At 33.5% G+C, this 27569-nt stretch overlaps 1 protein-coding gene across 1 annotated transcript in view; it reads right to left on the reverse strand.

Moving 5' to 3' along the window:
* Positions 1-13371, reverse strand: part of LOC129743637 (protein O-mannosyl-transferase TMTC2-like) — an 878041-nt gene extending 864670 nt beyond the window's left edge. The window contains exon 1 of the mRNA XM_055735714.1: positions 12861-13371. The gene's annotated coding sequence lies outside the window, so the exon portion shown is untranslated. The remainder of the gene's footprint in view (positions 1-12860) is intronic.
* Positions 13372-27569: the final 14198 nt, after the last annotated feature.

A 27569-nucleotide genomic window follows, 5' to 3' on the forward strand; every position in this document is an offset into this window, starting at 1 on the left:
ACGAAATCTTGATAAATAAAATAAACAAATCATGCGTATTAAAGTCAACAACATATGGAAAAATGTGCTTACGCAAAGCAACAGATATAACAGTTGGATTGAGATTTTTATCAGAGATAATCAGAGTGGCCCACATTTACCCCTGGCTCACATAACCCCACTTGCTCCTAAAATATTAAATGAAAATGAAACTTTTATCCTTATTATGATTTCAAATTTCAAATCAACTTTTAAGTATAGATAAGTACCGTATTAAACGACGAATAGCAAGCACTGGAGTATAACATGCATCTGCATTTTCGATTTTTTGCATAAAGCATGAATTGTGCTTTAAATTAAGATCCGTTGCTTAGCACGCACCCTTCATTTTTTGGCATGTAATTTTAAGCAAAAATAATTGGGTGATATACACCGTTCAAAACGGTTGTTAAAATCTTTCAAGTTATTGGAAAGTTTGATGTGTTTTTAAAAAAAATTGAAAATGGATTTACTTTGGTTCGGATTGAAAAAAAAATTATAATTTCAAAATAGTGTTTATTGTTTTGATAGATAAAACGTTTATAATTTACACTATTTCATCATGATTGGACTTTTTTTTTGCTCGTTTAATGATAATCTCGCTGTAAGTTTAAATTTTTTTTTTAATTTGGAATTTAAAACTTTCTTGAAAAAGTACGTGGTACTTTGGTATTTGTTGAGAATTTTCAAAAAGTAAAAACTTAGCCATGTTTTCAAATATTGAAAATTTCATTAAAAGCACGGAAATTTACTATTCTTTTATTCAAATAAACAATGTTTTTAACATTATTACAGATCGGACTCGATTCTTAGTAGATTCGATAATTCAGGGTATCGATTTTCTATAATTCGATTTTCCGTGTTATTTTGACTCGATTAACCGTTCAATATTTTTAATGAATGATAAGAAACGATTTTATTTTGGGTTTTGTAAAAATTTTTTTGCAAAAATGGTTGTTCAACAAAATTAACAATCCAGGTGATATTGTCCGCGAGTTCGAGCCCAAGAGTAAATATCGAACACAGTTGTACCGGATAGTTTCTCAATAACGATCCGCCAACTGTAACGTTGATAAAGTCGCGAATGCCATAAAGATGGTAAAACGACTATAATCGAAACAAAAAAAAATCCAGGTGATATTTTTCTAAGAATTTTAAAATTTTCTCCAAAATATTTTCTCGCTATAATGATTACTGAAGAAGTATTCACTCTAAACAGTCAAAAATCTGTTTCGCAGACATTTATGTTTTCATTGATCCTTTCCAAAACGTGTTTTGTGTATCCTTTTTTATATTTAAAAATATTTATACAAAAAAATCGTTGGGTTGCAATTTTTTCAATCGATTATCCGTCGTATTTGTTTAACCGTTCCGAAAATCATTGGAGTGAACGTAGAATCGAATCTGGCAGATATTCATCGATCGAATTATCTTTTCCTTGATCTCCGATGGCTGAATCAACGTTCTCAAAATTAAGAAACCGCATGATTCATGTCAAACTATTTTTTTCGATTATAGTCGTTTTACCATCTTTAGGGTATTCGCGACTTTATCAACGTTGCAGTTGGCGGATCGTTATTGAAAAACTTATCCGGTACAACTGTGTTCGATGTTTGCTCTTGGGCTCGAAATCGCGGACATCAGCTCAGGAGACAACAGACTTGCCAACTGAGCCAAAATGTGAAAACATTGGATGTTTGTTTTCTAATGATAAGAAAGTACATGCAAAGTGTTTTCTAGTTAAATTTTTATGCCACCAATCGAGATTGAAAAATGAAATTTTTTTTACTGAGAGGTTCGTCTTGGAGTCCAATATATAACGATTGTCTTTCAAAATAATGCTTTTCTTTGCAACCAACAAAAAAAATATTACAGTATTAAACAAATTCGACTTATTTTGTTCAAATGAAGGGTTCTCAATTTGGAATATTTTCCTTATATTTTCCCGAAATTTCAAAACCTTTATTAATCAGAGCGCCCAATTTCTACTGTTTTGCAAGCTGAATAAAAAGGTCGTAAAGATTCCCGCGCAATTCCCTCCATAGACTGGCATTGTCTGTTTGTATATCAATCTGAACCGTTAATGCCTACCAAAACGAGAAAATTGCAAAATGAAACCACCCTTGCCCAACGAATGCCGTCGACGCGGGTGGCAAGAAGAATTTCTCTTTGCTTCCCCTCGAAGAACACACACGCAATCTCATCCTGTTTGCAAAATCCATTGGTATCATTCAAGAAAAAGAAGCCAAAAAAAGGACCGTCAAAATGGAAAATAGGCAACAGCGCGAATCTCATCCCGGATGCCGCTGTCATTATTTTGGTCCGGGTGCGTTCATCTTCACCCCCGCAACTCACACGGCAGCCGGGTTTCTTTGAACTTGATTCGGCAGCTCCGAGCTTCAGCCATCAGTCGAAGTGTCACATCGCGCCCCGGAGGGAAACTCGGAACGACATTTTATTCGACCATAAAAAGAATGAACCCTATTGAGTCACTTTTCGGTGACGGTGGGGGAGGATTCGCTCGCCTGGCTCGGCCAGGAACCACGACGGAACGGCGCAGCTAACCATCAAAGACAGGTTGCCATAAAATTGGGTATCTGCTTGAATTGGCGTGGCTCTAGGAGAATAGTCGAAAAAAAAACGGAAAGTAACCGAAAGAACGCCTGTATTGCTTCATAAGAAATCCTTTCTCTAAGGTCGACAATGGCGTGCAGCGGAATGAATCGGTTTATATTCAATCACATGATTCAAACAGAAAATTGCCGCAACGGAATTCGGTTTTCATTTGCGGATTCAATCAAATTTAAGAATTATATACCGGTGTTCGTTCCGAATAACATGAACATTATCATAGAAAAGAATGTGTTTTTACTAGAATCAAATACCTTTTTTACGCCAAAAAATGGAAAAAATTCACAAACCTACCTAATGAATCAACGATATTTATTCAAGAATATACAAATTTCACTGATTTAACGATGAGTATAGGCTTTCTTCTTTAATCAAAAATATCCCTCACAACCTCGATAGTGAATCTTCATTCTAGGGAATCCAAGAAAGTAATGAACGGACTGTGCAGAACCAAAGTCTGCTAGCCGACGGAATTGAATTTTACATTTTTGTAATTCCTGAATAAAACTCCCACTGACGCACATTTAAGATAACTTCTTATTCTATTGGCATAGTCTTGTTTTTTTTTTGTTGAATCGCAAATTGGTCCTCGTTTTAATGTGAGGAGTTCAAATGGAAACATTATTGCCACAACTGGGTGTAGCAAAGAGTCTTTCCCGGTAATCAGAAAGTGGAGCTACGATTATTTTTCATTCTTGGAATTGGTTTGTTCAACTTAATCTAACGATTTTTTTGAGCTTCGAATTTGATTTGGTATTAAATACTCTTTTTGAATGATCTCGATCGTTTTCCTCTGAAAACATTTAATATTTGTAACGCGTTACCAGCTTGAGTATGTATCTAATCAGTTTTGACATCCAAAGAGCAAGAACAGACCACACTTATTTTCAAAATCAACACTTGGAATGAGTGTTGTATCCAGATACTGATTTTGGAATCTGGTGTTGGTTTTAATTATGTGTTGTAAATTGAGTACCGTAATCCGGGGTAATATTGATCACTTTTTTCAATCTTTTTCGATTATTTTTTCTGTTAAGGGGAATGTGGCATGTTTCATATTTTTAAAATCAGTACTGGACTCCAATGAACGTAAACAATGGTTACAAAAATTTATAAGACCACTTTAAATTTGATTTAAAAATTGATTTCGTCTCTGTTTTGAATTTGATGCTTTGGGGTTACATTGATAAGTCTCTATTTTGACGGTTTGAACGAATTTTCTCGATCATTAAAGATACAGAACATCTTCATAATATTAACAAATGCTAGTTTATCAATTTTATCTTGCTTTTCAACGATTTCTTTTAAAAACATTTATAATTGAAAAAAGTACCATTATGTTGCATACATTTAGGGGCAAAAATTTAAACAATTGCTAAATAGTTTGAGATAAAAAAATACAAATGGAATTTTACCTTAACGCATTTCTCTAGGCCCTCTAATTATTTTCATTTTAGTTTTTTCTTCAAAGTTAACCATTTGATAAGATTTCTATCCATTTGTCCATTACCGACTAACTCTTGGGAAATGTCCTTATTTTTTAAATATCAAAAATTTATCATTAAATGACTATAACAATACCACTACAACTATACATAAACAAAGAAAAAAGTTGTTCTTTCACATTTAACAACCCGTTTGCTTCTAAATGCTTTTTGGTATCATCAGGAGAGCTGTTTGTTTGCGAGCCTAGAAAAAAATCGATATTTAAAGATTTTGGAATTACATTTTTACTAACAGGAACAAAATTTCAAAAACAATGCAAATTTTTCCTATTTTATACTGAATTTATAGGCTTTCAAACGTAGAAAACAGTTTTCAAAAATTCGAACTATAGACTGAGTTATTGATGATAATGTAGAAAAATGTATCGTTGGTCAAAGATACCCCGGTGTTCAAAGTTAACCCGTTTTACGGTATCTGCTTATGCAATATGTGTGTAGTCTAAGCTTGCCAGATTGCCCGGATTTATCCGGTTTTGCCGAATATTTGATGCAAAATTTCGAGAAAGTCCGGTCCGGCCCGGTTGCCCGGATATTGTGAAAAAAGTCCGGATATTGCCCGGATTTTTTTCACAATTTTCACAAAGAAAAATCGATTAACGGTATGGAAATTTTCAACGGTTGTTTCAAATAATTTCGCTGATTTGCTTTTATAAACCTTTAAATATTTAAGTGTTCCAAAAACTTTTTGGAAGTCTGCAATTACATTAATAAAATATTAATTTAATTTTTTTGCATTTTTTCTTTGCTTTTATATATAAAAACACTTAAATTTTGTCCGGTTTTTGGATTTGAAAAATTGAAATTAATGCCCGGATTTTTCTAGGTTTTTTTGAAAAAAATGCCCGGAATTGCTAGGCCCGGATGGGAGTGGAAAAAATTCTGGCAACCTTAGTGTAGTCACACTATGCTAAGCCATGTTATGCTATGTAATCAGTTTTGGCATCCAAAGAAGCTAACAACAGATGAGAACTTCGAACAAATTGTATTTTAGCGATCTGTTTTTGGTACTACTTTCAAAGATTTCTTCTATATTCAAAATTTTTTTTTACTCGTAGAACAAAGTTTAAGACGGTCGCCATTAAAAAAGGCGTTTTGTTCATCATTCGTAACATCTTGAACAAGAATTGGACTTATTTCGCTTAGCTACCCCAGCTATCATGGAATCCAAAGTGTAGCGATTTGAATAAAAGTTATAAATAGTTGATAAAATGAATTATTGTTATTGAAATAAAATAGATGTATGATTGAGGAGTTAAACAAGCTACGTTATATCTTGAACCACATATTGAATCAAATAAAAAAGCATATAAATTATTAGCTCATATGTTTGAAAATGTTATTTTTTCTTACTGTTTAAAAAGCTTTAAGTCTTTCAGATGATTCATGAATTCATGATTAAAAAATTCAATATCCAAATTAACTCGTCAATATTGTTATTCCTCTTAATCGGACAACTTTGAAAGTTCAAGTTCAACAAAAAATCGTTAAAATCAGAATTCTGTTTTCTTTATGACCATGTGGAAATTCTTAAATTTGCATTTCTTTTAAGTACTTACTAAGAACAGGGCAAATTGATGCGCCAACCAATGTCAACCATCCCAGGTCAAGGACTGTTGTTATTCTAGAAGTCAAACAATTTTCTTTTGAATGTAAAAATTAGATGCAAACGGTCGCAAAACTAATTTTCTTTAAAATGAACATGATTTGGTTATTTGAAAAAGTTTTGCGGTTGATAACTTTTGTGACGTTAGTCCAAGCTAGAATTGATCATTTTTGACTTCAGTAGATATCACTTTGTTTTCTTGTTCTTTTTTGGAAATAGAGTACCAGTATTTTGGAACAAAATGTAGGGTTGACAAATGTTGCCAGATATCCCGGTTTTATCCAAGTTTGCCAGAAAATTTGATACACAATTTAAGATTTGGGCCTCAGTTGCTCGGATTTCATAGAAAAAAGCCCAGATTTTGCCCGGTTTTTTTCACTATATTTGGCAAATTACACAAAAAAAAAATCTGTTAAATTTTTTTTTATTTATGCCTCCAAAACAAAATTTTTGAGCAGATTTTGCAAAAATAATGAAAAGATTTTTTGGAAGTCAAAATACGATTTAGAATCTGTCTATAGTAGTTTTCAGATCGCCAGCAGCTACAAGTAGAGAAAGTTCAGACCGTTTTACCTTTATGACCGCTGCTTTTGCTTTCTTAACGATTTTTGACAATCGTGCTGATATTTTTGATTTCTATTTTGTATCCCTTAGTATATATTTTAAAGGATAAGGATTTAAGAAACATCTACCAAAAGAGATAACAGAATCATAATTGAAACAAACACCTATATTTTTAGGAATTTTAGAGATATTTAGGAATTAGGTTAACACACCTGGAGTTCTTCATGAGAGGAATAACAACATGCATCACCTGCAATAAACCGCAAACAGTTACCCACATCATCGGAGAATGCGGATTTTGTGCAACGGAAAGGCAAAACAGCGGAATAAGTTACGACCCATCGACAGCGTTAAGAATAATGAACGAAAACTAACTATTGAATTTTTTGAAAAGTGCTACAATTTAAGATTAAATATAGATTAAGTTAAAATGTAATTATTATAAATCTTCTTAGAAGACGAATGACCAAGTTGGTTAAAATCCTCTATAAATAAACTAAATAGAACAGAAAAGTGTATTTAGGAATTTTCGGTGAAAATATTTGAATATTCAGAAATTTTCAATGGATTTAAATAAAATCTTGTGTAAACAAAAATTGAGGTGCTATATTTGTTAAACCATCCAGTATAAACGGGCTGACCCAAGAGTTTTTTTGAGCCAAGGATGGTTTGTATGATCGTTTTAAGACCCTTGCATTTAACAGAAGGGGAGCTCGCCCTTGTAACACAGATGAGGCCAACTATTATAGGCCAATTATTATAGTTTTATGAAGACTTTTCCATAGCATCCAATTTTCAAAACTTTTTATTGTAACATGCTTTGTTTATCGTGTGTTTCAAAAGAGCACTGAAATTTTTTCTAAAACTTTGATAAAACATTATCTTAAGAGCTTTGTAAAATAGTTGCAAAAATAATGGTTAAAGCTTCAATAAAACACATACTTTCTTTTTAAAAGGGTTTTGGTACTTGTTTTAATTAAGTACTCAATGCACTTTTTTTAAACTAGCATTCAAGCCAAGTTGAAAAACTGTTTTATTGGAACAGTAAATATAGGCATGTAAAATTAAGTGACAGATTATTTGACAATCGAGAAGAACATAAACACGCTTGAACTTTTTTACCTTTTAACCTGTTTCGAAAGAATTTTGAGAGATGGCTTTGAGAAAAACGGGCTCTCAAAATGATAAAAATTATCAAAGTTAAATTCAAATTTCAAATGAACGGCAAATCAGACCACATTAATAATTTTTTTTTGTTTCGATTATAGTCGTTTTACCATCTTTGTGGCATTCGAGGCTTTATCAACGTTGCAGTTGGCGGACAGTTATTGAAAAACTTATCCGCTACAACTGTGTTCGATGTTTAATCTTGGGCTTGAACTCGATGAATTCTCAGGGTTTAATTAAAAGCACTTACTGCGAATAAACTTATTTGTGATTCAATAAGAATAAATTTGTTAGACAACTAACTTGTTTTTGATTGAATGATATTTATTTGTAATTGTTCTCAAAACAAGGTTTTTGAGACCTTGTTTTGAAGTTTAGTCGAACTAAGACCTCTTTTCAAGTTTGTGTGCGTGCCATGGACCATATTGAACTGTCAACACAGCCTTATGTAAATGAGATTGTACAAAGGCTGAAGTATGTTTATTGAGGGTTTTTAACGGAAAGAGACAAAAAATTTTATGATTTTCTTCCATCTTCCAGTTACAGTTCCGGAAACGTTTCCGAGCTTCTCAACAGGTCACAAGCTCAACACAATGTTCAGACAAAAATCTGATTATTTTTTATACGAGTGGCATCGAATAAGTTCCTTCATGTGTGCTTGTTGGGTCATTAAAGGCTTGAGCGGTCCTCACATAGAGGGGTTTTCCGATGGTCAACCGTAAATTGATGAAAGGAAAAGTATGATTGATTACCTGGTCAAAAACACAATGGATTTGATCATTATTATTTCACCCGTCTTATTTAGAATTCACACAATTAAAAACCCAAAAAAAATATAAATGAAACATTATTAGGTCCACGGTTCCCTAGTTTCCACAAAAAAAAAAAACAAAAAAAGTAAATAATAACACTAACTAAGATAAATCTTTAAAGAACGATGAAAATTCGAATCCTTATTATTAAGATTTGAAGCCAAGCTTTTGATGACAGAAAATTATCTTTTCCAAAATAGACTGAGGTTATTGGATAATAATACCTACATGTTGAATAACGATAATTGACCATCTTCATAGTTAAAAGGAAGCAAAACAAAAAGTTGCATGAATGTCAAGCAACAAATCGAAACGTTCTCATTAATTGCCACAAACTTCTCATACTCAAAAATGAACAAATCCATCATGAGCGTGTGTTCCATTTATAGAAACCGAATCAATCTTCTTTTAACTCTCATAAAACTATTTTAAAACTATTGTACTTTACAGCTTTAAGATTTTCAATATAAACTTACTAAACGCCATGTTGATTGAGAAACTCAATCGATCTTTTTGGAATCTTGTTGTAATTGAGCAAATTAATATGTTCCTTAAATTTATTTTTTTAATAAAAAAAAAATACTTGAAATGTGGTCAAACTTAATTTTCTTTGAGGTGGACTTATGTTTTGATGCTATTTCGAAATCTTAGGTTGCAGAAAGTTTCATGCTAGGAGGATGTGAATAAATGATTTCTTTTTTTTATTATTTAAATGCAGTCTTCAACAATCATGCATTGGAAATTTCTTACAGTTTTCAAACAGAGAGTTAAAAAAATCAAAGCAAAATTCGAAGAATGTTGAAGAATTTTTCCGAAACATGTTTCAACGGAATAAGATTAAGAGATGATCCATTAGATTGACGAACTTTACATTCAAAACAAAGGTTCAGTAAATCAAATGTTTTCAACGTGATTTCATCACATTTGTAACGCCTTCAAGTTTCGACTAGATAAATCATTGCATTGAAACGACTAAAATAAAACATTTTCAAGTTGATTAAAAAAATCCTATGGCATGAAGAGAAGACTAATGGAATTGGAAGACACCTGCCACTTTGAAAAAAGGATGGTCCTATATAAAACCATTTTAAAACACGAAACGATGAGTTGAGGTTTTCCCAATTCTGTCGATAGAGGATTGTAATGAGACGATTTGAATAACATTATAACTTGAGAATGGAGAGCGACACTATACCATTTCGCATTGCAGTAAATTTCGAATATGGGTACTGGTGTATTTTATAGATTTTTTTAGGTATTCATTAGAAAGACTTTCAGCGTTTGGTTGGTTCGTCTCTATATTCTATAGAGTTAAATACATTTATAATATTTTATATTTGAACACCATCTACTGATATTTTAAACTGTCTGACTTAGTTGTTTAGTCCTCTTCCTCTCTTTCTGTACTCTATCTATTGCTCGTTTCGTCTATTTATTTGGACAAAATTGAATCCGACGGGTCCTACAACACCATCAGGAAGAAGAAAACCCTGAGTTAGCTAACGAAACCACAGATACAAGAAGCCACCACTGGGCCCTGACGGAAATTTGAGAATAATACTCCCGGCACATAAAAACTTTATATAATGCCTTAATAAAACCATTTGTAAATAAAAATTAAAATATTTTGGAAGGATTCCATCCACAAAATTTGCAAAGATTTCAAATCTTTTTAGAAGATCGACTCATTATAACGCTACTGTAAACAGAAATCATACAGCATTATTCATGAAATTGTAGAGGTCAGGTAAGCCTAAATATGTTTCAGATAGCTTAGGAGGCTAACCCAAGTAACACCGATTGTTCAATAAGACTCCTCAAGCCCCTTATGAAACCAAAACTTGGTCTAGTAGTGTGTTATACAACTATATTTGTTGCTTGGGTAAGGTTAATAATAGTCAAACAATCTCAAACCTTCAAGTAATAAACATGTAATTCGGAATCTCGTCTTTCAATCCGGCAGCCTGCAAAAAGCTATTTGTAAATTTTCCAGTTAAGAGAAAGGAGGACGGTGAATTTAAAGCTCAACATAGAATCCTTTTCTTTGAATTAATCGTAGATCGAAGTCTACTGAAAATTGACAATTTTGAAAATATTTTATTAAATTTCTTTAATTAGAGGTATTATAGAACTTGAAAAATTTAGGAATTATGTTCGTCAAGTTATGTTGTGAGACGGAATACTATGTAATAGAACTTGATAGAACGGTTTAAACCAGTTCAATTAAATAATTTAAAAATAAAATTACATTTTATTTTCGCCTTAAATTAGACAAGTTTCAACTGTAAACATAAAAACATTTGAATCGAACCAAAATTTTAAGATGAGCTTGATTTCCATAAATCCCTGATAAAACCATATGATCAAAACCAACTTTTTTAAGCATGATCTAAGAAACATAAATTTTTTTCTCAAATCAAAACATATTAGCATAGTATCGTATTCTTGGCTTGAAAAAACACCAGTCATGATTATTTGGATAAAACTTTCAATTAAAAAATTCCTCTTTACTTTGGAATGAAATGTATTAAAAAAAAATTAATTTGAAGTTTTTATTAGATTTCACAAAAAAATGAATAAATCCGGGCACAATCCGGGCTGTTGGGCAACCGGGCCTGATCTGACCTTCTTCCTCAAATTTTGTGTAAAGTATCTGAGCAAGTACGGGTTAATCCTGGAGATCTGGCAACCTTTGTATAAATGCATTAAAGCTAATTTCGAGAAAACATGCTTTTTAGTTGTTGTTTGGTAATTTTCAATTAATTTCCCAAAAAATTGAATTTTTCTATCGACCATAGAAGCATGTTGATAATGTTTCAAAAATCTGAAAAATTAACCATCATATAGTACCTATTCAATTTGAAGAATTATTTAGCATAACTAATTAAAAATCGACCGTATTTGCAATTATACCCCTTTGGCCATGATGACCTCAAATCTTAATCAATTTCCTAACAAAGATTTTTATTTATGAAAAACTAATATCGATTATTTTTTGTGATAAAAGTTCGTCTTTAGTAACTCCCAAAAAATTCTTCCCCAAATTCTTTCAGAAGAATGTTGTTGTTGAATATAATAAAAAGTTTTGATTTTATTAAATGGCTCAAAGCTCAATGTTTCAAGGATATGATGATTGTATGAGACAATTGTTTGAAAACGGTGAAAACAGTTCGTTAAAGAGAGTGTATGAAAATAAAAATAAAATTCTAACAAATCCTTTCACCTTGATAACAGTTGAATAAAATTTTTATTCACAAAAAAAATGTGGTAGCAGTTTTTTTCAGAATATATACATTATTTGAGTAATTTCTATTGCACTTTATTTCAACTGACGTTTTTGTTAAACTATGAATACAGATATCTGTTTTCTGAAATTAAGTTGATCCATACTCAAAATTCAAAGTCAATAATGATACTGATTGATAATTATTTTCGTTATAAGAAAAATTCCTTGATTTAGGGATTAACCATAAAGAAATTCGTTGTAACGCTAATCCATTCAAACCATTCTTTCTAAAAGCACTCTTAAATTTCAATAAAATTTTCATAACATTCACAAAAACAGACAATCTTAATTGTCTTCCAAACCTGGTCCATCCATTTGGCGTACCGGCTACTTCAACCGTCCGTTGTCAGCTCCAAGAATTCGCTTGAATTCATTTACCAGAATTTTCAATTAACAAATCTCAAACAATCCAGCGCTTCTAATCTGATGACAGATCACAAATGGATGGACGGATTTCCAACAAAACGGGCGGCATTTCCGGCCTTGAGCACTCTTCCACGTGCCTCCGTTAAAATTCCGGTCCCGTTGTCATTCGAAATATAGGCACTAGATCGATATCTGTTGAATCTTCAGACAACTCCGGCACCCGCCACTTTCCGATATTACTTTTCTGTTGTCGGAATTATTTCTAGAGAACAATGACTCGGTTCCGCTGATGATAACTTTCAACCCCTGAAAGAAGGCAACCGGTCCAGTTCATCGTTTAATGAAGCACAGTGCCACGAATTTCTCGTAACTTTTGGGTGGTATTTCGACTGGGTAATTTGTTTTATGCTTGGACATCTTCTGTTTCGAAATCAGCCAAACATATTAACCCTCACTATGCTTTTTATTTCCAAGTAACAAACTAACGAATGAGAGGGTGGAAATATTTTAACCAACAGTATCACCAACAACACCCTCACCCCCTTTTGTTTTGCATCGGTACCAAAACGAAAACCATAACCATTCACCGACACCCTGAGGGAATACACCCCATCTTCATTGCTTTTAAAACAACATCCCTCCTCAACCCCTGGGGGTGCCGCAAAATTCCTTTATTCTGACACCGAAAAGAGACTGGCACTTTGACGAATTGACTTTTCTTCTTTTAATGAAAACCCTAACGAGGGGGTGGATGGATGCTCCGAAAACATTTCAACCCTCCGCTGCTCGTAGGCTTTGTTTACTTTCGATTCCACTTCAAGCTTTCGGTAACCGGATCATTCACTTGAAGCAGCATCATAATCTTCACTAAACAATGCATTATTTATTCTTATGAAAAGGGGTCGTACCGTGAAATTTACAGGAAACAGATGGTATCACACTAACTTCACTACTTTTATTCACTACTACTGAATGAATCTGGTTCGAATTTATATTTATCAGGAATTTCACTTAGATCTACTTTGCGTAATCTTTTCGCCAAATTTCAACACAATCTTTGATGTTCAAACGCAATTCACTGATATTTCTCTTTGTGTCGAGAGCTCGATGGGCTTTTCCGCACGAAAATCTCCTGCAGACCGCAAATAAATCATACGCATCAACGCAATTTTCCGACGGCGCGCGTACGCTAATCGACCAAATACTTCAAGACCCTCGCGGAACCGAGAACCTCACTATCTTACAATTCCACGGAAAGGTTCCCCCAGAAAAGCTACTATCAAATCCAAATTCCTCAAGAAAAGGTGTCCATCACACTTGGGCCAAATTCAAAACATTTCGATAACCCAAAGAAAACCGACTGTACGGATCCCGGATCGCGGTCGCGTAAAATTTTCATCCATCCTTTCGGGAAAAGGACACGGTTGCAACTGAGCTGGCACTCCGAAGCCGAACGAACGTATATATCGAGATTCGAGAGAGTTGGAAAATGGAAGGTACGCACACAGCCGAATAATTGTGGAAAATGAGCGAGGAAAACTCGTGACTGCGTGAGTGAAGTGAGTGGAGATGCATTTTCCTGTCGAAGCTCACGACTCGCGGCCGAGTTCGAAAGTTTTCGAACAATCACTGGTGAGAGAAATCGTTTGGTATTGTTTTCATTCGTTTTCCCTTTCAAGAGGTGAGTTTGCGCAATGCCAATTTTCGGTTGGTCTTATCCTTCTGCTGGAAAGGCGCGCGTTTTCTGGAAATGGACGAATTCAGGCTGTAACACGTAGTGATGATTGTTTATTTTCCAAAACAATTTATTCGAATTTTCAGAAGCCTTTTTGAAAAAAAACTTATAAAAACGAATTAAACTTACCACCAAGAATTCCGCAATTCAATTTTCCTGTTATTTTACCATAGTTTTTTTTTTCTAAAAATAATTGGAAATTTGATGGAGATAGTTCTCAGTTTCAATCTTTTTATTGTCAAATCCAGGGCCTTATTTAGATGGAGAGGTCAAATTTAGATATTAAACAAAGCAATTGAGTCCCTTACATTCGCTAAAAAAACTAGTAGCCGAAGATGACAATAAAAGAGACCCCAACTTTTTTGTCCATTTATTTAAAAGTTAAGTCAAGGGCCCCTTTAAAAATCTTAAAATATTCCGTCGGAGTTTTTTAACCATTGAAATGATTTAAAATGAAATAATTTTCACAGATGCTCTCTATGTTAAGCAATTGATAAAAAATACTGTTGAAAAAATAGCATTTTTAAATATAATGAAGGTATCCTTTATGATCAAGAAAACTTGTTAAAACCGTCGAAATAGAGACTGATCAATGTTGCCCTAAAGAGTCAAATTCTAAACCAAGATGAAATCAATTTTTTTTCCAATTTAAAGTAGTGTTCCGAACGTGGGCATAGAAAAAAAGACTGATTTCTGATAGCAAATCCAATGCAGCTTCAAACTGCAAATTTAATACTTTTAGTTGGCGAATATGTAATGATAATTTTAGGCAATTTACAATATCAGTATTTAAGTACAGTTTTTACCACGTTAGAACGAGGATTACTGCATTATCGTATCCACTTATCCACTGTAAGTAATTTTAGGTAATGGTTAAGTAAGTGTAAATGCTAGGTAATGAGAATGCTAATCTGCAGCTATGGTTTTAGTATTTAAACTGGATACAAACGATAAACTTTAATCCTAAACTTTGATAGTATGCAATATAATAAACTTTGAATCTAGATAAACATACTTTTTGAATTTCGATGATTTTTGATTTCGTAGTAAAACTCGGCGATACTTTCAGCGTCGGTGACTCAGCAGAAAAGACGATCGGCAAATTGACCATCACCTAGACGTAACTCGGTTGACAGCGATGATCCTCGTCGCAAAGTGCACCACATGCAGTGCTCCTAGTTATCAACAAGTAGTCTAATAAATTTCTGCCACCATGTAGGTTCACGTGTAGGCCATGTAGGCCACGTTCAAAGGAGTTAAGAACATTTCCCTTAACAGAGAAAAAATAATCGAGAAATATTGAAAAAAGCGATCAATCTTACCCCGTTTTACGATATTCAGAATCCGGATGCAAAGCTCTAGATCACAGGATACGTGATCCAGGTTAAGGTTAAGAATTATATCGATGTCTCCGAATAGCGCTGGGTTGTATGCCCTCAACACACACCATGAGTCTGGAGGTTTTGGCAGGCGTACTCCCACTGAGAGATAGATTTAATTCATTATCTCTCCGTTTCCTCATCAGGTGTGCGGTCATGAACCCATTGGTAATTGCAAATTTTGAAAAGCTACTAGAGCAAAATTTTCAAACAAGATATCTGGCTATATATCATGAATTCATGTCAAAGCAGGTTAATCCTTCATCGTTCTCTCCCATACGTGTTTTTCACCCTGATTACGACACTTCTTCTGTCCAGTTTGATTTGTCCATGCAGCTTGAAATCCGTAGGATCCCGGAACACCATCGTTCTCTTATTGTTCCTAGGATTTTTGAAGCAAAGTATGGACACGTCAATGCTGAAAAAATGTACTTTACTGATGGTTCTCTAATTGACGAGTGCTGGGTTTGGTGTTTTCAACCAAAGTTCTAGCGCTTCCTACAAACTTGAATATCCATGCTCAGTGTATATCGCTGAGTTAGCAGCCATACATTGGGCACTTGACAGTATAGCAGCACGACCAATTGGTCACTACATCATTGTTACAGATAGCCTCAGCTCTGTTCAGGCTATTCGCTCATTAAGGCTCGGAAAACACTCGCCGTACTTCCTTGAGAAAATACAGGTATCATTTTATACTTTATCTAGACTCTGCTTATCCATCACCTTTGTTTGGGTGCCGTCACATTGCTCAATAGTGGGCAACGAGAAGGGCGACTCGTTAGCAAAGGTGGGTGCTGTTGAAGGTGTAATTTATCAGCGTCAAACCGCCTTCAGCGAATTTTACTTTTTGATCCGTAAAAACGCACTCGTCAACTGGCAGCGCAAATGGAACGAGGACGAGTTGGGTCGGTGGCTTCACTCGATTAACACCCAAAGGTAAGCCTTAAACCATGGTTCAATAGATTGGACCTGAGTCGTGATTTTATTAAAACATTTTCCCGTCTTATGTCCAATCATTGTGCTTTGGACGCGTTACTCTATCGTGTGAATCTCGCTAGCAACAATTTGTGTCGTTGTGGTCAGGGTTACCATGACATCGAGCATATTGTTTGGTCGTTTGAGGACCATCTTATCGCCAGAGCAAATTTGATTGATTCCCTTCGGGCCCGAGGTAAACCACCTTATGTTCCAGTGAGAGATGTGTTGGCTGTGGTAGACCTAGACTATATGGTCGAATTATACCTTCCTCTTAAATCTATCGATCTCCGCATTTAAGTATCCCTTTCCTCTTTTTATTTTTTTGTTTTTGTCTATCGTAGTTTTGAATAATGAACGATGAACTCAATACTTGAATCCTTGAAAGAAATAAAAGGACAACATTGTGAAAAATCTTTGTTAATTAAACTTAAGCAACTGTTGTACAAAAAACTAATAGTCTCCCGGTTCCGTTAAACTAAAAGATTTGAGCCGTTTCGAATAAACGATTTTAAAAAAAAAAGGTTAAGAATTTTAATCTGGCTTCAGGATCTAGGAACTAAGTATTAAAGCAGTATTCTGCTACCTGGGTTTAGGATCAGCGACTTGGATAAGGATTTTTATCAAGATCCTGATCCTAGAGATTAAGCATCATGAATCGAGATTCTAGGATTAATTTGTTGGTAAGATGTTTCGATCTATTGATAAAAAAAAAGTGTTAATGCACTAGTAGGGCAAAAAAGTGTTCGTAAAAAACTGGCCCTAAATGATACTGGTTGAGGTACTAACTGGTACTCGAGAGAGCTTAGAGATAAACTTTATAAACAATTTTTAAGAACTAAAATTGATCGAAGTTGATGTGATTACACAGTTATGAGCAATCAATATATGCATAACATAGAAGAATCAAAGGCGATGGAAGCACAAAATCTGACAGCTAATTTGGGTTATGTAGAACGTTAACAAAGTTTTCCTTAAAAGTGATGTTGTTCATAAACTTTTTGGACAATATTGAGTGTGTTTTGGATTGAACGGAAAGTAGAAAAAAGTTTTTAATAATGTTTTCTCATAGGTCTGTTATTTGGTTACTCGATGTTCGTGTTTATAAAGCAGTAATCGCTTGTGAAAAATAATGATATTTTTGTGGTGTAAAAAAATCTAGTCTTAAAATAGTAATATCACATTTGAAACAACAGATTTTGGAAAATTTTCACTACCAAAATCAACGCAAAGAACGATTTTATTTATAAATGCCTCAGTCAAAAATTAATGATTGCCTTAAAGTTATCCTTCAAACTAAAAATATTTTGTTGTTTCAGGAGCGAGCTGAACACATCGAAAAGGCAACATTGGACTCCCGAAATGTTGTGGCTTTTGCTGAGGAAGGTGAAATGATGGTAGTAAAGTAAAATTCTTAAACCTGGTCGTTTACAATTCTGACCATCGCTTCCCAGCACCAAATTCCATCAATTTGGAAGCCGGAAAAGTTTGTAGTTTGCCCAATGGACTAGCTCAATGAAAAAAAGCAAACATCTAAGGTCATCCATTTAATACTTTGAAACATGTGAAAAAATAAATTAAAAGATTCTTGACGTGATAAACAGTATTTTTTTGATTATTTGTGATTATTGACAAAATCAATTGAATTTTTCTGTATTACATGAAACATTAAATTAAATTCATGTATTGTCCGAGCTTTCGGTATTTTTGACGAACTATTTTGTGTCTTACGTTTTGTAGGGGAAAGGTTTGTTTCTGATGCATCAGATTTTCTCAACATCGTTTCAAAGCTTATCCTAACCGTTCTCCACAATTTTTTTTATATAATCGTTGGTTCGTAAATAATTGCTTGAACGAGATTCCAGGGCAATATCACTCTTTACTGGTGGGCTACATACATGTCACCTAGTATGTTTTGCTCTCTCAAGATGATTTGGATGGATGTTTACACACCTATTTTTGCGAATAATACGATAAAATGGATTAAAAACATTATTGCACATATTGGTTGGCTCTTCACCTACACTATCATCATTACTCCAACTATTCTCATCTTTATTTTATTTGAAAAAACAATGGTCAGTAAAATACTAACTTTTTAAGTCTTCAATTTTTTTTATTTGCTTCCCGTATTTTAAAAGGTTACGCGTTACGCGTTATTATTTTTTACTGAATTAAAAAACTTCAAACGAAATACAAGGAAACCAGTGGTATAATAAAACTTAACGTAAAATTATCAGATAAATGAAAAGTCATATCTATTTTAATTATTTCAATTTTAATTGACAAAATTTCTGTTCATTCATTTACTTTCTTTCACTCAAAATCAAAAAGTTTTCAATTGGCAGCAGCTCAGCTATTCCGCCTCCTATTCAAGATGCGCTAGAAAGATTCAAATATAATGATAAACTACTATGGAAATCGATAAAACGTTTGATTGATTCAAATGGGACCAAAACGGGATCAATCTCGTTCAACAGAGTTGAAAGCACAAATGAATTGCAAAAAAGTTCAATGACTTTTTTTTATCGATAGCGTCATAGATGTTCATGATTGTATACTAATTGCTGAACAGACTGAATTCAGGAAGCAATAACAACTAAGTAACTACACAGTTGCTGTGTTTCTGTACTTCAAGGAAGCTTTTGAAACGATTGATCGAAAAATATTTTTTGATGTGTTAACAAGAATTTGCATCAGTGGGACATTTATTTACTGGTTCAAGGACTATTTTGGTAACAGAATGCAAAGAACCAAATTTGGTTCATCTTACTCGCAATACATAGAAAACAACTTAGGTGTCAAAGTGGGAAGTGTGTTGGGTCCTTTGTTATTAATACTTTACATCAATAACACACACAGTTTGGTAGTCTAAAACTATTTGCGTATGATTCAGTTTCCTATTGGATTGGCAATGATTTGGAGCACGTCGTACAGCAAATTCGAATTTGAAAAATATTGCAAATTTTTTAAAACATCGAAAATTGTGTCTGAACCTCAAAAATAACCAATAAAACCAATGAAGGAAATAGCAGAATCGGAGTCTGTTCAAAAATATCTATTGATGGTTGTGCAATCGAAAGAGTATGTCAAGTCAAGTACCTGGGAGTACAAATCGATGGAAAGCTTTTTTTTTTTTTTTCTTATTATAGAGACTTTCAGCCTTGGGCTGGTTCGTCTCTTTCTAAGCGCACATCTTTCGAAGTAATGATGGCTAGCATCTTACAAATGCTAAAACCACCAGACCACAGAAAGTGTACTATGTATGCCATGACCGGGATTCGATCTCATGAACTTTGGCGTAGATGACTTGAACTCTAACCAATACGCCGAAGCCGCTGGCCGATGGAAAGCTAAATTTTATAGCTCCTATCGACTATTACTTTTAAAAAGATTGCTAGGAAATACGGAGTACTTTGCCGAATAAGTAGATACATATTGTTGATATAATCATCAGAAGTCATAAATCCATTGACTTTAATTGGTATTCTAACCCGCGCCTTAAATCAAGACCCCCCTCTTTACCGTAGTGCTTCATAGACAGAAGATGATACCAGACCTGGAGGTCTGAAGAGGCCTTTCCGCAACACTCAAAGTCATTTTCTCTGGTAAAATAGCTCGATCCCGAACTCTTGCTTCAAGTTCAAGCCTTTTAATAAATTTTGAAATTGGTACAAAACTGTTTCCAGAGCATTAATATAAATTATGTTTATTTTTTAGAAAAAATATTGAATTTTCCCATAAAAAATTAATAGATCAAATTGATTCAACTAAACCTCACGTTTAAGTTCTGGGAAAAAACTTGGACGCGTTTCGGAAAAACGGGCCCCAGGATTTAAGAAATGTAAAAATGACCCCAAATCGAAATGTCTTCAGTTCCAGCCGTTTCACTGCTGATCTGGGAAAGGGTTCAAGAACAAACTCCAGGATCAGGAGACGAGCTCAGGTCTGGGTTAGATCGGGGATGAAGGAATAAAATTAGGATATGGATCCGGGATCTGTATCGGATCTGGAAATAGAATCAGAAGCCGGAACTCGGATGTTGGACCTGCATCAGGAACAGAATCATAGATCTGGGTTCAAGGCCAGAAAGCAAGTTTCAGGCATCAGGATCACCAAAGAACCAAAATAAAAGTCAAGATTACCGATAGATTATGGGATTGATGATTCTATCTTCTGATCTAGTATTCGATATTGGATATCAAAATCAGGTTTGGTTACCGTCAAGCTTCAAGATATTAATCTGGGAATCGGGGTTCTAGATCAGCAAGGATCTTCAATCATAATCAGAAATTCACAACCAGGCTCTGAAATCTGAGATCAAGATTTAGGATTGAGATCCGGAATCAGAATGTTAGCATGGTCAATCAGAATGAACAAGATTCAATTTAAAGATCAGGACGCATTGTTCAAGATCAGGAGCAAAGTATAAAAGCAGGATTCACGATAAACATTATGGTTCAAGATTAGAATCTGCGACCCGGGTTTGTGATCAGCGTTTCAGCGAATGAAGATCCTGATCATAGAGATCATGAATCGAAAATCGGGATTTGAAATCGGAATCGAAAATCTAATACTAAATGAGGATCAGGACCAGAGTCCAAGATCCAGAATAAGATTCTGGGATCAGGATCGTCGATCCGCATCACCATAAATTCTACGATCAGATAATCTTTCTAGTTTGAAATAAAAATCTGGAGTGAGTTTCGAAACTGGATCGTTTCCTTGTTCCAGGTTGATTTTCCGATCACCTTCAACTATGGCCGGCACTTAAATACTGTTAGTATAAGCTTTGACCAGAATTACCAAAAAATATTACCCTACTTTTCATTACCTTTATATTTTTTTTAACACTTATCTGTTCATACATTTATGCCAAAAGCTTGGAATATCGACAAATCATTCAAAAAATTTTAGCAACTATTCTTACTTTCTTCATAACATTTTTAAGTCTAAAGAAATAAAAAGAAATACCAATGAAAACAGCTCCTCCAAATGTTAAAACAAACGCTATTGGCATATTTTTCTAACCTCCTTACGTCAGAACAAAATTTGAATCCTTCTTTTGTCTCACGGGGTTAGAGAATTGAAGGGGGGGGGTTATAATAAAAATAATTCCTAAAACAAATAAATTTAATTTAGTTGCATTAAAGCTTGTATGCAACGAAATTGCATAAGTTATATATTATTGCACAAAACATATAAATCAATTGAACATTTATCAAAAAATTCAATTAAATAAATAATACATAAGGTGAAATAACCTCCATCTTCCACCATTTGTTTTTTGGTCATGTACTCTTTTGTGTTATTTCCCAAAAATTACAATTCATATTTAAATTCCCGTCTTCCGGTTTTTTTTAGAAACATCGAAGGGGGAGGAGTAACAAAAGAAAAAATCAAAATTTGTTCCAGCCTTATTTTTATCTTGTAAAAAAATATGTTGAACCACACCCATGTAATTTGAGAAAATTCTGCATTTTATCAAGGAGTTTCACTATTGTAGGAAAGCATCATGGGAATCTAAAAATATCTGTTTTCAAAGTCTTTTGAGTTATCTGCTTTCATTTTAAACTATCGATGGAATGCTGAACTGTTTATTGGTTGGGCGTCTAAAATCCGTAAATAAATGATAATACCGCCTTGAAATTATAAAAAATGGGGATTAAAATTCTGTTGCGAATAAGGGTCCATATCAGGATTGCGAATAAGGAACCATCAAAATCAATCAAAATTGCTTCATTTAGTGTGCATTTATTTGAAAACTTGTCCCTGAGGAAAAGGCCGTAAGTGAAAAAAATGAGCTTCCAATTCCCAGCCATTTTATCGCTCCCGGGAATCGGGAAATCTGACGATCCTTTTTTCGGGAATCTTAAGGTAGTGATATCGCAAAACCATTTCAAACTTTTCAGTGCCTCAAAAATTCCATTGGCAATTTTAAAACCCAAGACAGAAAAACTAAGTACTTACACGAAAAAACTTGACTGATTCTTGCTGAAAATATTTGAAATAATTGAGAAAAAAAATTTCACTTTCGATAAAAGTTCATCTAAACTTCTTTGCTGATGATTTTACTACTGTCAACAGTTTAGGAAACGGACGTTCTAAATGATGAGTGTTGCAAAATAAAACAAATAGATTCTTTTTGTAGAGTTTCTTTATTGGGATTGTTCGGTTTTATAGACTGTTTGTCTCTTTTCATTTGTACACGAAGTTTTCGTGCGAAAACACATGTTGAATCAAATTCAATAAATTTACCAGTTTTCAGAAATAAAAAACTAAAGTCTAGACTAGAACTATAATTTTCCTTGCACAATCTGATCCATTTTCCTACTTAATTTTAGTGAATTTTCAATATTTAAGCCTTCTCTCGGAAATACCCGATTCTGTTTAAAAATCGGGAATTCTCGGTTGGGATACTCTAGTGAAAAATTGTCAGTAGCGTACAGGTGCAAAAAAATATTCCAAGTTGTTCGCGCTCATCATAACGTACTTAAAGATTGATGAAATGCAATATTTCAGAATATTTCTTTTTTTTTATCCATAATAAATTTAAAACTTCGGTTACTTTTTGATTGAAGATTTTTCAATCCTTAAAAATGCATTTTAAGCACTTATTAGTGATTTAATGTAAGTGAGAAGAAATTGTTTTGATTCCTCGAAAACACCGTATTGTAATCCCTTAGAGGTGAGTTTTCCATTTCTCCGGAAAAGCAACTTTATTCCGTCACTTTATTTCGTCTGATTATTTTTACCTTCTTTGGCACTAACCTACCCCTGGTTGCAGCAGAGTCGTATTTTCGAATTTAATTCTCATCCAACTTTCTGAGCGCCACCTCACCCAATCAGACGGCTCTCTGTTATGAGTTGAGCCCACCACACCATCCAAATACCTTCATACAGTCAACCGAACCAACGTTATCGAGTCGAGGCTGCTCTTTGATATCGCTCACTCATAGCTAAACATCGAACTGCTGCTGAAGTGAAAGTGCCGTGGGAAAATTTAGCCGAGAGATTTTTGATTTTTCCTTCACCATTTTTCGGGCTGGCAAAAGTCTTCTGGCACGAAGCGAAGGTGAGAAAGTTGCACTAGGAACAGCTGAGTTGGTGGGATCCATGACTACTCCTTGATTTGGTTAGGTCCATCGTTTGGTGCCAGAGGATGCTGCCGTCGCCTTTTTCAAAAGTGGGAGTAGATAACGGATGACTTTGTTTGAATTACAAATTTTTCACTTTTTAGATTATCACGTTTGATTTTGTTTCTAATTAGGTACATTGCCGGCCATAATAATATGAAAAATAAATTAATTAATGGTTAAATAAAGGGCCTGGAAGTAAGGAAAGATTGTATATTATTTTTAAATTTCATCCGTTCCAGATTATTTACGCGTTTAAGTTCACTAATACTGTAACATCGTTTACGAAAATTTTTTTTTCAGCTTTCTTCACGCACTCCTGTAACTTTTGTCTTTTTTTTTTATTTAAAGGTTGTTTTAGGAAATTGAAGCTGGTTGACAATATCGTGATGGAATTTCTCATCACATAATTTACAAATGACAAAATCTAATATACCTCTTCTGTTGTTTTTTTTTAAAGTGGAGATATGATGAAGGATATGCAGGACACTGACACTGAAAAATTGTTTCTGATTTGGCACCTAGAAAAAGACAGAATGGCTTAGGAAGTGCAGATTCTGAAGAACTGTTGCTGGTGATTTTAGTTTTGTTTTGGCCTTCCGGTGGAAAAAAAAACTAAATTGGCTTTTCTAAGACTATTGCAGCTGATTTTTTGTTTTAATTTAGCCTTCTGGTGGAAGACGTGGATTGGCTTGGGAAGTGTAGATATAAAAGGCAGTACCTGCTGATAGTTTGTTTTGATTCGGCCAGAGAAAAAAAGACGGATTGGCTTAGGAAGCATAGGTAGCGCTGCTGCTACGAAAAAATTGTTTTTGATTTGGCCTCTGGGAGAAAGACAGATTGTCACAGGAAGCGCAGATTTTTAAGGCTGCTACTACGTAAAAAATGTTTCTGATCCAGACACAGAATCCGCTAATTTTTAAGGATGCTGCTACGAAAATTTCCTCTGATTTGGCCTCCAAAAGAAAAAAAAGAATTGGCTTCGATAGCGCAAATTTTCAAGGCTGCTGCTGCTGTTTTTCTTTTTGTTTCAATTTTGTCTTCCGATGCAGAAAAACGAAGTTGGTTGAGGAAGCGCAGATATTTAAGACTGTTGCTGCTTATTGTTTGTTTTGAATTGGCCTACCGGTGGATAAAGATGAAATTGGCTTAAAAAGCCATTTTTAAGACTGTTGCTGCCGATTTCTTTTTATTTAACCTTCCAGTAGAAAAATACCGATTGGCTAAGGAAGCGCAGATTTTAAAGAATGCTGCTGCTGATTGATTGTTTTTAAAATTTTATAGATTTTATAAGCATGCGCTGAAAGTGGAATGTAAAAATGAAATGAAGGATATTCAAAAATTTTTTTTATTTTAGAGAAAACCAAAAGTCCGTAAACAAAAGTTTCTATTGAGAATAAAAGTAAGGAGGAATGTGGAGGAATCCTTCGTGACAGGATATGCAGGAATATATCAAATTAAATATGATAATATTTCTATCTGGGAACACTAAAGGTTAATAAAGTAAAAGAATTTTCTATCACAACGTTAGTAATTTAAGCAATACTAGGCGAAACAAACAAAACAAAGTCAATCCTTGATCAGAGTGAGACAGATGTGTTTAAGTAAATTTCTTAATTCATCATTTGCTTCATTTGTATACTCTTCTACTACAAATTGAGTCATTCATTATTAACAGTTTTTGGAACATTGTAAATAAACAACGGAATGCTACGATTTCGCTAGTGAAATACTGTTCATATGAAAATGTACTAACATTCACATGAAAAGTGCATAATTCTTCCATGATAAATCTTTGCTAATTCTTACAGTTCTTGATAACACAAAGCACCAATTTTCATATTCAGACGGTATTTAAGAACTTATTTTGAATTCATTGGAGCGCTAATTCCAAATATACAATTTTTTCAATTTCAGCCAGGGCCGGATTAAGCCATTGGGGGCCTCATTAAATTGATTATTTTATATGCCATCCCATGGCATATACAATATTTTAGATTAATAATGGAATTGAAAATGAGTTCAGTATATTACCTTCAAATAACCAAGGTAACTTCTGGTGTCTTCAAACAAAAATTGTTAAAACATTACGTACAAACATCAGGTCAAACATTGCAGAAGAGTTATTAAATAACTTTATTGAAAACGAAAACATTTTTAGCTGTCAAACGCAAAATCCGCAATGTGTGTGCTTCATCCAACGCGAATGATTTTTTTTTGTTTGGCAATTGGGTAAAGACATTACCGTCAAACTGGGCATCATGCAAAAGCAGGGTTACATGCAACATTTGTATACCACAACACTCATTCAATTTTTATTTCAATATAGGGTAAGTGAGCCTAATTTCGCTATATTTTGTCTGAGGTTTTTAGATTAGATATTATTACGCTGAATTTTTAATACTTAGATATACAATTTTTTGGTGACTTAGTTGTGTTTTGGTGTTTTTTTGGTGTTTTGGTTTGAAATAATCATTTCAAGCCTAAATTTACGAAAAAAAAAATCATGTTTTAGAAAGTGTGTCGATGTTTCTAATTTGGAACTAATTGTCCCTAATGTCAACATATGATGAAAAATGTATCAGCGTACCCACTATTTTTTCCTGATTTTGCAAATTGGTCCATTTTTTTAATACTTTAATGAGAAAAATCTCAAAACTCACCTTTTTGTACATTTTACAACGTTTTTGGAATATCAATAGAGAAATAAGGACTATTTGAATCCTACACAATATTCCTTTACGCTTGTTTTGAAGAAAGTAGTGGATGTTGAGCTTATCAAAATTCATACTTTTACTTTTACAATTTATTATATTTCAAAAAGTAGAGTAATTCATTGTAATGGATACAAATAAGTACAGTCAAGCAGAGCATCATGCAACAGCATGGTTCGATGCAACATTTGTGTACCACAACACTTATTTAACTTTTTTTTAAATATAATTTGATAAAATTACCATTTAATCATAACAAAACGACAATGCCATAGTTTCCCACATCGTGAGATAGTTTTTTTTGAAGTTTTTGATTCTCATAGAAAATTTGGAAAATCGAAATTTTTATATTTTTTGATGCCGTAAAAAACTTTTCACAATGTGACGGATTGGCTTAATGATATTACCTACAAACTTTATACCTATTGATTTTATTATCCTATATCAACACTGTTGGTGTATAAATATTTTTCGGACAATCATTTAATTTAATTAAGCTTTTTAAAATAAATATTTTTAAAATTCCGTTACCAGTCTGGGCTAAAAAGCATCGACATGCAAATCAATGATTCACAGTTTAAATCTAGTTTCCATATGCTAGAATATGATGTTAAATTTTCTGTAGTATTTTTTATCCCTGAATGTATACAGCAATCTTATGCTTTCTTTTAAAAAAAATCTTTTACAGAAAAAAATATAAACTTTAATTCAAACAAAATAAAAAATTGCAGCAGATCGCGCTTTATGCGTAACGACATCACAAATATGTCAAAAACTATAACTATTCAAACTTTTTTTTTATTTTTCATTTAAAAACAAAGGTTTTTGCAACTTACCCCTTTTTCTTAGTACGGTGAAAATCGCATGTTTTGTAAACTTTAAAATAATTAGTGGAACCAATTATTTTTCTGACTACGTTAATTTGATGTCCCAATAACCTTAAAACTTTTGATGTACAAACGGTAGGATTATCTGTGGACATTAGGTTTTAAGAAGCCTTTGAAGTTGAAAAGTGTTGCATAATGCCCCAGATGACGATATATAACGTATTTTATTGAGATTTTTTATTTAATTTTTCCTTTTGATTCTGTTCTCGTTGAGAAGCTCTCTGTAACTTGATGGTTTCCTTCTCTGTCGCGAAGGGCGCGTTCTTTACAACCTGGAGAAAATATTTTTTCAACATTTCTAGCTTTGAAATACACTGAAGTAAAAAAAAATCATGTTTTATTAGCTCAAAACAGTATATTTCAACAGATCATTGAAAATTAAGTTAAAACACAATTCAATCAACAAATTTATTTCAAATATATTCTATGAGTTTGATATAGTTTGGAAAACTTTGAGTATGTCCATAATTAGGAACACATTGAAAATAGTGTTCCTAATTGTGGACATATGCTTTTTTTTAGTTTTCACACGAAAAAAAACATGCTTCTAACATACTTATTACTTAAATCATGATAAAAAACAATCCGACGAAAAATTTCAAAAAAAATCGGTTGATAAATTCAGCTTCATTCATCCATTTCTAAACAGGTGTTTTTTAAGAAATTTGCTAACGTCTCCATTCAATTTGGACATATTTTGGAACAATCCGGATTTTACGAAAATTCCTGTGAGTTAGAAAACTAATTTGTTTGTAAAATGGAAGTTCACATGATCTGTTACATTATCA

Source organism: Uranotaenia lowii, chromosome 2 (genome assembly GCF_029784155.1).
Source record: "Uranotaenia lowii strain MFRU-FL chromosome 2, ASM2978415v1, whole genome shotgun sequence".
Taxonomy (NCBI): Eukaryota; Metazoa; Arthropoda; class Insecta; order Diptera; family Culicidae; genus Uranotaenia; species Uranotaenia lowii.